A 13,125-nucleotide genomic window follows, 5' to 3' on the forward strand; every position below is an offset into this window, starting at 1 on the left:
TCACAAAAACCCTTCCTCCTGTAACACCTCCACCAAAGGTGTTACAAGAGACACATGGTGTGTCCGTGCCTCTGCAGCTGCCCCACGCGCGTGGCAGCTAGCTTGGGCCCTTAATGCACCTCTCGTGTTGCTCACCTTCCCCCCTCTCAGACTTGAAGGCAAAAAGATAAAATCCCTTATTCTCACCGTAAAGCATAGAGGATGGAGGAAGCTGCCTGACTGGCTAGATTTTTGAAAAGTGGGAAACTTGAATGCAAGATCTCCCAGGGATAGCACAGATGAAAAGATACAGGAGGCAGGATGTACCTGTGCCTTTGCCAGGCTCAACTTTTCATCAGGGAATTTAAAAATCCACATGCACGAAACAAGGAGTAACAGACTCTGCTGAGTGTCAGAAGGCTCCCTCGCAGGCTGGGATCATTCTGGGGAGTGATCAGCTCAAAGCTGGTGATGATTTTCTCCTTCCATATGCCTCAGAAAAACGGGTAAACTGCCAGTTGGAAAAATAAAGGGAAGATTTTCAAACTGAGGTCATTCCCTCAAGTGGTTGTCAAGGCATGCTGCAGCGGGTGCACTGCCCTTACATAAGGTATATCCCAGAGAGTCCATTTCCCAGAAAGTGAGGTGCTAATTAAAAATAGATTCACGAAGGCTAAGCTCTACCCTGCTCCCAGCAACAGCTTTTACATCTCAGGAGGAGAACTTCAGCTGCTCAGCAAAATCCTGAAGGCATCAATTTTTGCCTTAACCTTGAACCTCCTCTCGTACCTGCCTCATGAACTGCTCTTATGAAACTCAGTGCTAGGCTCATTGATGTCCTCTGGCAGGTTCCCCAGGTCCTCAAGGAGGCTTTGCACTGAGGAGCGAAGCTCACTGCTGGAAAGAGGTCTCCGTCACCGCTGCCCACGTCGGGAACATGTGTGACCACCAGCACATGTGGGGTCCTTGCTGCCCCTCCACGTGTTTGCCATTGCCCTGTGACATTCCCACCAGCGCAACTGCCCCGCCTGAAAAATCTCTGACAGTTTTCTCTGCTGTTCACTTTCACCTGCCAGATCATCATTCTTAGTGAATGCAATGAGTTACAGTAAATAAAAAACAGCCGCAATTTTATTTAGAATGACTTCTGATGAAAGAGGATCATGGCTAATAAATTGCAGATTGCGGAATGCCAGTGTTGGCTGGTACGCTTTACTAAATAAAAGACACAGTTTAACACTTCAAAAAAAGATCTGTGTTATCGTGAAATGCTGTAATAAAGCGTGAACCATTTTTTAGTCCATTATTTATTTTGTTACCATGGACATCTTTAACTTCCCCTGAGGACAGCACCCTAATCATTTAAAGTAGGCATTTTCTTTTTCAGACATATGAAAAGGTTTTGTACAGAATGCATTGAAACAGAAAGCGCAGCTGTAAAGAGGAGTCTCTGTCTTAACCTTTTCAACTGCTGGATCTGTGTGTTTGTGTTTTATAGGCAAGCCTAATATCTGGATTGTCCATCAAACTGTAAGCTTGATTCTGATCAAGATTTATTTTTGCATATAGAGGACAGGCCACAGGCTGCTGCCCTCCTTCGGTAGACCTTCTCCAAAACCCCAGTGTTTTGTTGGGCTAATGTTTGTGACTTGGATCCTCTCAGTTGAGCTATGGGGTTGTCATCCATCTTCTGATAAAATACCAGAAATCTGGCGATCTCTTATATCGGTTTTGTACAGAGAGAGTAAAAACAATCTACTCCAGCACTCAACACGAGTAGTCAATGCGCTAGTGGTAGTAGTAACTCTCTAAATAGGTAGCTTTGCTTTGGAGAGTGTTTGTGTTTTCCACTCATTTTAAGGCTCTTGTGTTTGTTTTGAAGGAACTTTCCCGGAATTCTAAAATTTCAACATTTTGAAGAAGACATTTTTCCAAAATTTAAAAAAATGGCTCTTTCTGAGCTATTCTAAATCTGTTCCTACCCTAGACATGCCTTCTGCATCCGGCATGCTCAACCCTTATGTATTTGTCACAAGGCTTTCTCCTTGGAAAAAAAATCAACCAGAGTAAATATTCTGGACAGAACTGGTATTCTGTTACCATTCTGTGTGACTCCCCATATGGGTGGTACTCCAGAATAAATATCCCCTTATTCCAGAACAGTATTTCCATTTTGTGAGTACAAGTGTTATTAAGAAGTAAAATGATTTTTTATTCCAGAATAAAGTCCACAAAGGAAGCTACCCTGGCATAGCTGCTAGGGCAAAATTTCCCATGCAGGCTAGCCCTAAACAGGGAATTTACACTAGCTGTTAACATATAAATATTAAAGACCTATTCTTCTGCCATTTTAGCTGTAAAGAATCAAGGTTGGGGTGTATATAAACACCCTACTGATATTCTCTTTCTCTTGGACTCTGGACACATATTACCACTTATATATTGCGTGCCTCTCATACAACCTATGACTTTTTGAAAGTACATAACAACTGGTACCACAACTGCAGCTTCTAATCTAAAATAAAACAGTGGCTTTTCACTGCTCCTAGTTAGGAAATGGGCAATACCTGCTGAAAGCCATGTGTTGTTCACAATATCTTCGTGAAGGGTAGTCTCAGAACCACTGTGGCCACCTCTAACTTCTTAGTAAGTCAGTTTGGACTCCCTGCTGCCCGCTAGAGCCTTACAGGGTTTGTGTCACACAGTGACATGTTTTTCAGTCCTCTAAATCAATAGAATTGTTCTGATTATCCTCCCTGGTGGTGGGGAGAGCAAGGTGGTACTAAAAGGTCCGGGAATGCAGAAGGGCAGCAGCAGTCACAGCTCTGAGTGGCTTGGGTCACTCCCAGGTACCTGGTCTACTCCTCAGCGCTGCCAGAGCCCTCCTCACCAAAGCTGGTCTGCGTTCAACTAGAGCTCTGTACGTGGAAACTTAGAGGGGTGTCCGCCTTTCCTTTAGCATCCACCGTATCTCCGGGTAAAAATATTTCTGAGCCAGAGAAGTCCCAAATGAGAGGTGTCTATCCCAAGCCAGCGCTTGCAAAAGTCACACAGCAATTTTATACAACAGTTTTCTGAAACTCCAGTTATTCTGAAACATGACGGTGTGAGAATGGCCTGATGAAGATTCCTCCCTCACTCCCACAAATCCCAGGTTTAGGAATGTTTTAGAACTTAAAAATAATGGTCAGCCTACTGCAGCATTCCTTCCTCTACAGACAATTGTGATGAGGTTGTCCAAGCTTTCCACATCTGCTGCATGGCTCCTGTACTTCAGGTTTTCCTTAGAGCAAGCTGTCATCACACTCCGATAACTACAAGTAAATCCCCAGTTTGCACTGACTTCAAGAGTGGGCCAGGAGTGTTCAGTGCTTCTGACAACCTCGTTCTTGTAAAACTTACAGCTGAATATGGACTTCCAAGAACAGAATGCACCAGGCCTCTTGTGAGCAATATAATACATAATTTCCTTACTGTTGGAAATAAATAGTTTCATACTGTCACTCACTTTAAGGATATCATCAGTTGCAAATCTCAGCTGTAAGGGAAAACCACCTTAGGAAAAGCAAACAGGTGATTTTTAGCTTTAGACCTAATCTGTAGAAACTATTGAAAGCATTCATCTCTAACGCATTTCTTTTCTCCAAATCCCCGTGACAAGGAATTCCAAATTTATCTCTGCAATTTATTGGAGGGTAGGAATAGAGGTGTACTTGACTGCAAGTAAAATACTGTGTGGTATCAAGCTGCTTACTCGGTCGCTGCGTCTAAGTGTTACAGGATGTGTATGAGCGTAAGGCAGAGCAATCCCTGCAAAGCAGCCTGCTCTGAGAGGTTTTTATGATGTTACTTGCGCAGCGATGGTCACGGGCAGCTGCCCGTGCTGGAGGGATTTCTCTTTTACGTGCACTTTGCTAACTCCGTCTTTACAATGCAGCTTGAAATGTCTCACGCAGGTGATCTTCGCACACTCAGGGTTGTGATTTTTTAATTCTCCCTCCACATTCATTAGACAGTGCTTAACCTCTGCGACGAGGAAGCTGGGGCAGGAATAATCGCTCCAAGACGGAGAGTAATTAACTGAGTGTCTCGGAGGCTGCGGTGGGTCTGGGTTCCCACCGCTCGATAGGAGGTGAACTGAGCGTAGAGCAGCTAGGAAGTTCTTAAAATTTTTCTACTATCCTCCCCAATTACATGACCGAATCTGCTAATGAACTATCCCATTAAAGCAGAGAGGTAATCCACTCTTGCACGGGGCTGCCTGCCAAAGAGTTCAAGTTGTTAGAAAAAATGAAGTGGTGCTGCACTCCGCACTAATAACGTGCCAAAACAACAACAACAAAAATCTGTTCTCATGGTTCAGAATATTAAACAGACACAAATAACTTTCATTAAAAAGCCACATTTTCTGTATGGAGTTTTCCCTGGAGAGAGCAACATTTCATAAGTAGGATGAATTTTGCACTTCATTAAATGCCTTGATCTTTTCATCACATTAGCCTTTAATGCGACAACATAATCTTCAGTTTGTCTGGATTAACGATTAAAACAAATGCACGCACTTGTGTGCGCATGTGCATGTCTGCGGGTGTGTACAAAATCCTTCGCTAGTCTTTAAAAAAAGAAAGGCCATGAAACCATCCAACGTTCTTACCAAAGGTATTGGTTTAAAACAGATATGTATGCACTTTTTTAGTCGCAGGTTAAAAGCTAACTTTTAAAGGCCTCTAGTTCCCCCCTGTGATGATCTCCACGGGGAAGGGTGGTTATCTGGCTCGGTGCTCCAGTTGCCTTCCTCGCTTTAATACCCAACTGCTTTACAGGCCTGGTTGGTGGGCTCGCGTTAAGGTCTGAATGCTGTTGCCGGGCCTTGTACAACCCTGCAACGAGACCGTTGTGGCTCCATTAGCTGATGCGGACAACCGATGGGCGAGAGGGAGGGCTGGGCTGGAGAGCTCTGCCGGGGCTGCTGTCCCCAGCTCTCCCTCGGTCCCGCCGCGCGGATGCCGGGGAGGCTCAGGAGCCGGCTCCCGCTATCAGGAAAGGCAAATTTGGGGAGGATTCATCCAAACCCATCTCACCGTGAATTGTGGTGTTTCTGGCGCTGATTGACCGGGGGTGCAGCTGTCCCCGTGGCGGGGCAGGAGGTACAGCTGTGTGTGGCAGCTGTGTGGCAGGGAGAAAAGGGTGCCAAAAAAAGAAGGCAGGAGCTGTGGGGACCAAATATACGGCTCCATAGATGTCTTTTCGGCTAAAGATGGAACAAGTGATTTCTCCAGTATATATGGGGAGACACTCAATATTATGCCAGGAAAATTTGCTGGAGAGATTTTGGTGTGAACGAGTAAAACTATGTATTTTGGATAACGAACTCTCTCACACGACCCAGAAACAGAAAACTCCTTTGTAGTTAAAGCCCTTTAAAAACTTTATTTTTATGGGGTTTTTTAACTATAATGGAAGGAAGTGATAATGAGGTCACGTCCAATAGAATGCATCAAAGTCATGCAGCTTTTAAATACCTCTTTGATACAAGAAATGTGGCAAAACTGAAGATTTTATTATTGCAAAATATTCATTTTTTCAATAAAAGTTTCAGATTAATTTCTTGACTCATTTACGCTGCAGATATACCTGGAAGCTACATTGCTCTAGTTTCTGCGTTCAACCTCACCCACAAAACTGTTAAATGTCTCTCCACTTTTTAGTGATGGTCAATGAACCAGGCTAAAATCTGACTAAAGTTGCTTCTCCTTTTATTTTTTTATCTTTTCCTGGTGTTTTCAAAACAAAGCTCTGGATGACATATGGAACTGAATACCCATCTGCTTCAGAGACAGCATCAAACTATCAAAGCCAAAACTTAATGCAGAAACTGCTGTCTTGTCTTACAAACATGGGAATACCAAATTTCAGAAACTCATAGAACAGATCTGACACTAATATATGCCCCAAACAATCCCTCCAATGTGTTTTCAATCTGGATATTGCAGTGAAATAAAGATACAGTAAAAGCTGAAGGGTCCCAACGCTGGAACCACTTAGGGCACTGCAGTCTCAGAATTCACGAACGGAAGGTTTCGTTTCACCCAACTTCAGCCGTATAAAGCAAGACCTGTAGTCCCAGCTAATTCCCTCAGCTCCCTGGACGGTGAAGGGGGGAAACGGGTACCTCTGGAAGGAGGCTGCAGAAGAGCTGCCAAAGCTGGGAGGGATAACTGCACGCCTCCCTGTTAGAGGGCCAAATTAGGCAAGAGGAGCCTTATCCCAGCTGCTACAGTGGCATGAAGAGAAGCTCCTGGGCAATTAAAGGGTTCAGCTGGGTACCGGCATTAGGCTGGCTCTAGCAGGCAGCGCACAGCTCCCTGGGACTCGAAAACACGCTTCAGAAGCGTCAAGTAGCTCGTCCTCGAGCCTCACGCTGTGGTGGCAAAGCTGCTCCACCGTGCAAACTCACTGCTTTAAAGCTCATTCAAACCTCTGCAGGCTGCTCTGGCTGCTTGCGACCAGCGTGTAACCACAACCAGGTCTGCCTCGCTGAGAGACAGAGCTATTTCTACTCACTTAAAGGAACACGGGCAGGTAAACAGCATCAAATGGGCGCCTTGAAAAATAGCATAACTGTGGGTGGAAATCCGTATTCCCGAAGTCTTTCGGTTCCCCGTTTCCTAGCTCTGCCAGCTACTTGCAGCAAAGAGCACAGCCACAGCAATGGTTTTTAAGGTACTGAAAATAAAACCCAAGCAAGTTAATTTTCAATAAGATGTAGAAGACCGCTGAATTCCTGATGCACACAGGCTTCCAAGTAGCAGTCTTTTTCCTGAAAACATGTCACGTGAAATGTTCTTAGAAAGCATTGCATGGAGGGGTATTTTACAATTTGTGATTGGGGAGTTCAGAAAGAGCATTTGCAGATTTCCTGTTGTATTGTAGCATGCACAAATAAATCAGAAAAGAGATTTCTGCAGAGCTGCGTTATTACATCTTTGTGGCTTAAAACACATTGCCCAGCTGAAGGAAGCCGAACCACAGAATAGGAATATTTGGAAATATACCACTCTTTCCAAAGGGAAAGACCTCTATTTTTTTCACCCACATAATGTAGGCAGAAAGGGTTCCCCAGTATGGATCAGCACTAGGCTTCCTACATTTTTAGTTTTAATAAATGATTCTGTGGTCCTGATCTGCCGCAGAAACTTTACAGTACAGGGGAGCAATTCTTCATAGTACTTTAATACCAGCAAAAGCTCCTACTTCGGGTGCAACTGTTTTTGTGGTATAGCTCAGCTCACACAGCATCCTGGTACAAAAATGCATATGAGAGATCACACCTCTAAACTGTGTTGCTACGTTGTCAGACATTTATGGTACACGCCCTGGCCCAAGATTACAACACAAAACCAGGGAATCTGGGAAGGAGAGCGCTGGCTCCTAGCGTCGTTAGCTTACCATATAGACCCCGGTATTGCCGGGTATTTAAATCCCCACTTGAAGGATGAAAAGAGCTGCCCCAGCGGTTTGATGTCCTCTGCTGAATGAGACCTATTTTGGAGCATTTCTCACCATCTAAACCCAGATTTAAAGCTCGTTGAGTTAAACTGGCTTCAGATCAGACCTTACAACATCCTCCCGTGCTAGCAAAGACAGCACATATTTTACCAGCAGTACTAGGCACTCAGTGAGTGCATTAGACAACTAGACTAATTTATAATACTTCAGGGTGTGTGTTTGTACAGGTATGTCTGCTGGCAACTGCTGTGAGTCATCTAGACAGACCTAGTTTACAGCATGCAAACTCATGGTGCGATCTGTGCCCTCTGAATGAAAACTCCCCTTTTAGGAAATGTGACGATTTTCTCCTCTTTTTCGGCAGAAATTGAAAGCACTGTCGGTGCAGGGGTTTATGCACCAAATAAATGGGAGGTAATAAAATGAACGCTGTTGAGACAGCAGTAGGAGGGATGGTGAGAGGAAGGAGAGCTGCCAACAGAGCAAACAGAAACTAATGTCACTGCCGCTCAGAGGCTGGAGCTGACCGTGCCCTTGGCCCCTTCGGTGGGGGACTTCTGGGGTGACGGCAGACCTTGCAGTCAGGTAAGAAAATGGAAGGGCCCCGAATGAAGCGACAACCCCCAGCACGCAGGGATGCCTGGGAGAAATAGTGAAGCAAATCAATGCCCAGTGTTTGCTGTGTTCACCTCCTCCTCTGCCTCTGCTCCCCCCAAGCCTCCCGCTTGCCCTTTCTCCCTTCCAGAGGGGATTGTGAACCAGCCTAAGAGGCCATGCCTGCGCGGGCTGCCTTCAGCTGCCGGATAGCCCACCAAATTCTGCAATCGTGCGGTGCGTGTTGTAGATGTGGAGGGGAGCGTGCAAACTTCAGGGCTAGCAGTCACTGTGCAAAACCTTTCTTGTCACTGCACGGTGAACTGCCTAAAATCACCCACTGCACGGCATTCACAGCAAAACCAGGGCATGAGGGTGGAGGGAGTTAAAGACATATTCTCATCGAAAACTGACTTCTTCTATGCCCTCACGTCTGTAATTTTTAACAGTATCTGCAATACAAGCATCTATTTTAATAATATTGAGTACCTTGAAAGTAATACTCACATAGAACTTCAGCGTGTGACATGGCTGATAAACAAGCAGCAAACTTTTTCCAGTTTGGTAGGATTTCTCCCACAGTTGTGAGATTTTTAGCTCTGAAAAGTGACAGAGGGAAAAAAAAAATTGGCATTAGGAATAATTTCTGGCAGTATTCGCAAGACTTTAATCTACGAGCGATTATTTGGTAAGAATTTCAACGTTTTTATATGTTCAAGCAAACAGTTCCAGCCCAATGAGATGGTTGGAATATCCTCTAAAATACAGGGGTTTTTTACTAGCAGGCTAGAAGCAGCATGACACATCGAGAACAGCTTTTCCGTCACCTGCCATCTCTTGTCACACTCCCCTGATTTGTCCTTCAGGTGCTCGGGCAAGTAGGAGGAGCAAACCCCCGCGCAACAGCCCCTTGCTTTATTTTGCTTTTTACCAACTCCTCATCCATCGCGTGCATTTCGGGCACAGGCTGGGATCATCATTTCCTTCACCTTGTCTTCTTCAATTTCTAGACTTCGAGTTTATCTTAAAAGTCTTTTGTTTGGGCTCATAATTCGGCGGTGAGTCAGTAACCCACAAGTACCACGAGTGGAGCCAGCCGTGATCTGCAGGCTTTGCTGACCACCTGCTCCAAGCTGTTTCCTGTGTGGGCGGCCAAGTTCAGAGACACTTAAAATATGAGTTACGGTAAATTTTCTTTAACCTTGCGTACACTTTGCAGGCATTTGGGGTGGTTAAAACTGGATGACACCGAACTTGATTTCTCAGCCCCGCTTGGCTTTGCTGTAAGGCCAGCTAAACTTTGCTGACTTTAGGAAAGACGGGCAAGAGTCTGGGCCCAACTATTTAGTTCGGCCACATTTCATCATCGTTCGTTGCACATGCCATTACTTGCTCTCTCGAACCGCTGCTCCCATCGTCCTGCGGTTGCCCACAGCCGGCCCATTGGCTTTCCCTCCCGCCTTGTGACCAAGTGATGCTTCTCTGGCCGTTGCCCGTCCACCCTGGGAAAAGCTGGGATGCTTTTGTTCTCCCTTCAAGATTTTCCTCAGTGACTATACGTTAACACCCCTTGGAGCTTCAGTGCTCCAGTCAAAAAAAAAAAAGGGATTAAAACAGCCAACCAAACCCAGCTAAGAAAACTGAATTTGGACACGAGGGGAGAGGGGCAGACGTGGTATCTTCAGCCAGAAATACTGCCCAGGCTTTAATAAATATGCATCATGCATGTGGATCCAGACAGGAGTGCTTGTATGCACATCTCTTCCTCTTCCGTCTCATGCCTTTCTTCCCCCAGCCTGACTCATCGGGGTTTGTACTTTGGGGTTTCTTGATGTGCCTCCCTTACCACCCCAGGTTTTCTCACCAGCCAGCACGCCCTTGCTGCGCTGCTCTGCCCCCCTGCTCCGGCTCTCACGCCACGTCCACTGTGCCGCTCTGCTTTTCCCTCTGAGACATTTGCTGTTGCGAACCCTGGTTTGGGCAGTTTTGGCTCCTGCTTTTTCCAAACACCTTCCCATCTCAGGGCATGGTGTGCCCCCTCTTCCTGCCAGCAGCCATGCGGCCACGGGCTGGCTGTCCAGGCTTGTGGGGGGCAAGTTGGGCAAAACCTGACCCTGCTGTGTGCCTGGCGTGGCTCCCCATCCTGCTCACTGGGCATTAGGAGCAGGACTGAGCCCAGCAAGGGAATGTTTCAAAAGCAGGTTGATGTGTTTGGTTTGAAGTGAAATTTTCTGCTCAGTTTTTCTCCTTTTTCACGAAAATACTTGTGCTAGCTTTGAAAGTCCTGAGTTGTAAGCAAGCGGTATGATCATCTCTGCTATTTATCTTTTGTTTGCTTATAACTAAGAGCAGAGGAACCAGTTTCTCGGTCACGCATATATCTTTGGGAGAAAAAGACAGTATCACGCATTTATCTCCAAAGTCAAGGACAGACTATGAAATACTTTTGCAGTTGATTATTTTGATGTGCCTTCTCCATTTCCCTCAGCAAAAGGGGGCTCCAATTTCCTCACACACTGAACTTTGTCCTTCTGCTGAGGAATCTCATATTTTGTTTGAAAAACTCCTAGCCTTGATCTTTACTCCATCCATCACCAAGCACACACTTTGGGAGCAATGACTTGGCCTATTTTTGCTCATGAGTGCCATAAATTGCTTTCAATTCTTCTACACCTTCATTCTATGATGCCTCTTTTGAGTAGGTTGAGAATTTTTTGAATGTGTAATTTTGACATAACTATTAGTGATTTTCTGTAGAGGAAAAACTGTCACGTGCAATTTAAAATGTGTTATTCTTTTCCCCCTTGATGGATACAGAAGTAACAGAAAGATCCCAAAATTTGAAATATGGTGACTTTTAAAATACAAATTTTAAAAATTCACGTGAAAAAGAAAGATGTAAAAAATATTTCAAAAATATTAACAAAATTATACCCTTTTTTCAACATGATCTAATGAGCCTGAGAATTCTAGAGTGATTTTTTTTTTCCTATGCACACATTTTCAAAGCAGAAGAAAATGGTGTGCTGTGGATAATTTGCTTTGCTCAGAGGCAAAGAGCTGGGATGGCATCAATTGCTTTTAATTATTTGCTTTTCTTCCACAGTTCTCAAATGGTCATTGGTGAGGTTTCTTTTAAATTCTGGCTTTGAAAGTAGTATACTTCTTTGCATTTGATGTTAGGCAATAGAAGGGATTAATTAGAATACTATGAATGCATTACTACCAGCCCATTTCTTAAGATGTTTACGAGCATCGTGATGGTGAACACTGTTGAATCCTAAGATGTAGGAACTCATTCATACTTTGCAGAAGGAAATTCAGCTGAAGATAAGAATGGCAGATGAATTGCAACATTGTAAAGTGATGTCACCATGGGAAAAAAAAATCTTGACTTTAAATATGCAACGCTGAGCTCTGAGTCACCTGTGAACATCCAGGAATGGAGTCCTGGAGCAAGAGTGCTACGGAAATACCAGCTCCGTGCCCAAGGAAAGGAAGAACCAAACCAAACCACTGTCACTACTGCCGGGTATGAAGCTATACTACCGGCTGTGTCCTTGTCTTGAATACTGTGTGCAGTCCAGCTACCCCTCTCAAAAAAGGCCATACTGGGAAAGAAAGGACACACAGGAGGGTCGCAAGGGTCACCAAGCGTGTGCAACCAGCTTCTGTGCCAAGAATGAGCAGCAAGTTTAGGACCCTTTAACGTAACAGAGACCAATGATGCTGAGCATGGCAGAGCAGATGGGTGGGGATTAGCTTCCAATATAGGAGCTAGGAGCCACCAGGCGGGTTTGACAGGAGGTGGGTGCAAGGCGGTGGTGGGTCCTTACACAACGCTGGGGAACACCCTGCTGCAGGGCTTGGTGGGAATGGAGAGAAGAGTTTATGTGGAGAAACTCACAGAAGCGTGAATGCACCCAACGCGTCTACTGCAAGCAGGAGCACCAACTCTAGCTGACCATCTGCAGGGACTAACTGACTAGAAAAAGTCTGGAATGACTATTTCTAGCACTTAGATGTTTCTTCCCTGCAACTTAATGTGCAAAAATGGGACCCTGATCCAAAAATGACTGAATTGTACAGATGAGTCAGAACAAACTCTGTTGCACAATGTGGAAACTGTAAACCTAGTAAGGGAGCTTTTCTCAGTCTGAGAAAGTATGTGATAAACTTGAGACTGAAAATAAAGAAATTTATTTTGTTTTCCCAGGGAGGAGTCTAGCCAGCATTTTTCTTAGATGCAGTTAAGCACTTTCCCTCATTTCCATTTTGTGATTTAGAGCTACTTCATTCATTGGTTAAATTAAGAAAAATGAGCATGCTGAAGTGTGGAGATGATAGATAGGTCATGGAGTCAAATAGCAGTGGCACTGCAAATCATCAGCATGATGCCTGGAGAATGACGGAGAGAGCAGTCCAGGAAGGAACGGGCAGACCAGATGCTGTGAGTTATTGCAAAGTCAGGATTTAACTCTGATCTTTGCATTTCAGCTCTTCCATTATCATAAAGCTGAGTGGAATAAAACTAGGGTGAGGAAAGTTATGGGAGTGTGGGCCTGGGACTAAAGCTCAAGTTTCGATTCTATTTCCTTCTCTATTATTGTTATATATTTATTACTACAATCTACCCATTAGTGGCTTTGCTTAATTTGGTGTAGAATTATAATTCCACATTGTTCTCACGCGTATTTCAACTAATATAAATCTAGCTTGTACTGGTGAAGTTAATAAAGGACAGGAAAATTTGCCTCCTAATTCTATTTTTAGAGTAAAATGGAAAATATAGTGATAATGTGTCTGACTGTACAAGGCAAAAAAAGCCACTAACTTTTTCCTATATGTACTTTGTGAATGCTCATTTTGGTTCACTCATACAGATTTGAGGTCCTGCATCCCACCAGTAACCCAAATCCAGAGTATCTCCGTGGAAGGTGCTGGGCAGGAGTCTTCACTGCCTCTCAATGGGAGCAGCTGACAATCCCAAGAAATGCATGGTGTGAACTTCAACCGATTCATAACGCTAGTTTAGCTGTGATT

At 44.6% G+C, this 13,125-nt stretch overlaps 1 long non-coding RNA gene across 1 annotated transcript; it reads right to left on the bottom strand.

Annotated features, from left to right (window-relative positions):
- Positions 1 to 3,397: 3,397 nt before the first annotated feature.
- On the bottom strand, positions 3,398 to 9,136 carry LOC142404850 (uncharacterized). The gene is made up of 3 exons (XR_012773968.1): positions 8,910 to 9,136; positions 8,590 to 8,679; positions 3,398 to 3,534 (listed from the first exon to the last, which is right to left on the bottom strand). It is a non-coding gene; the product is annotated as an uncharacterized LOC142404850 (long non-coding RNA).
- Positions 9,137 to 13,125: the final 3,989 nt, after the last annotated feature.

The sequence above is a fragment of the Mycteria americana genome, chromosome 1, assembly GCF_035582795.1.
Source record: "Mycteria americana isolate JAX WOST 10 ecotype Jacksonville Zoo and Gardens chromosome 1, USCA_MyAme_1.0, whole genome shotgun sequence".
In the NCBI taxonomy this organism is placed as follows: Eukaryota; Metazoa; Chordata; class Aves; order Ciconiiformes; family Ciconiidae; genus Mycteria; species Mycteria americana.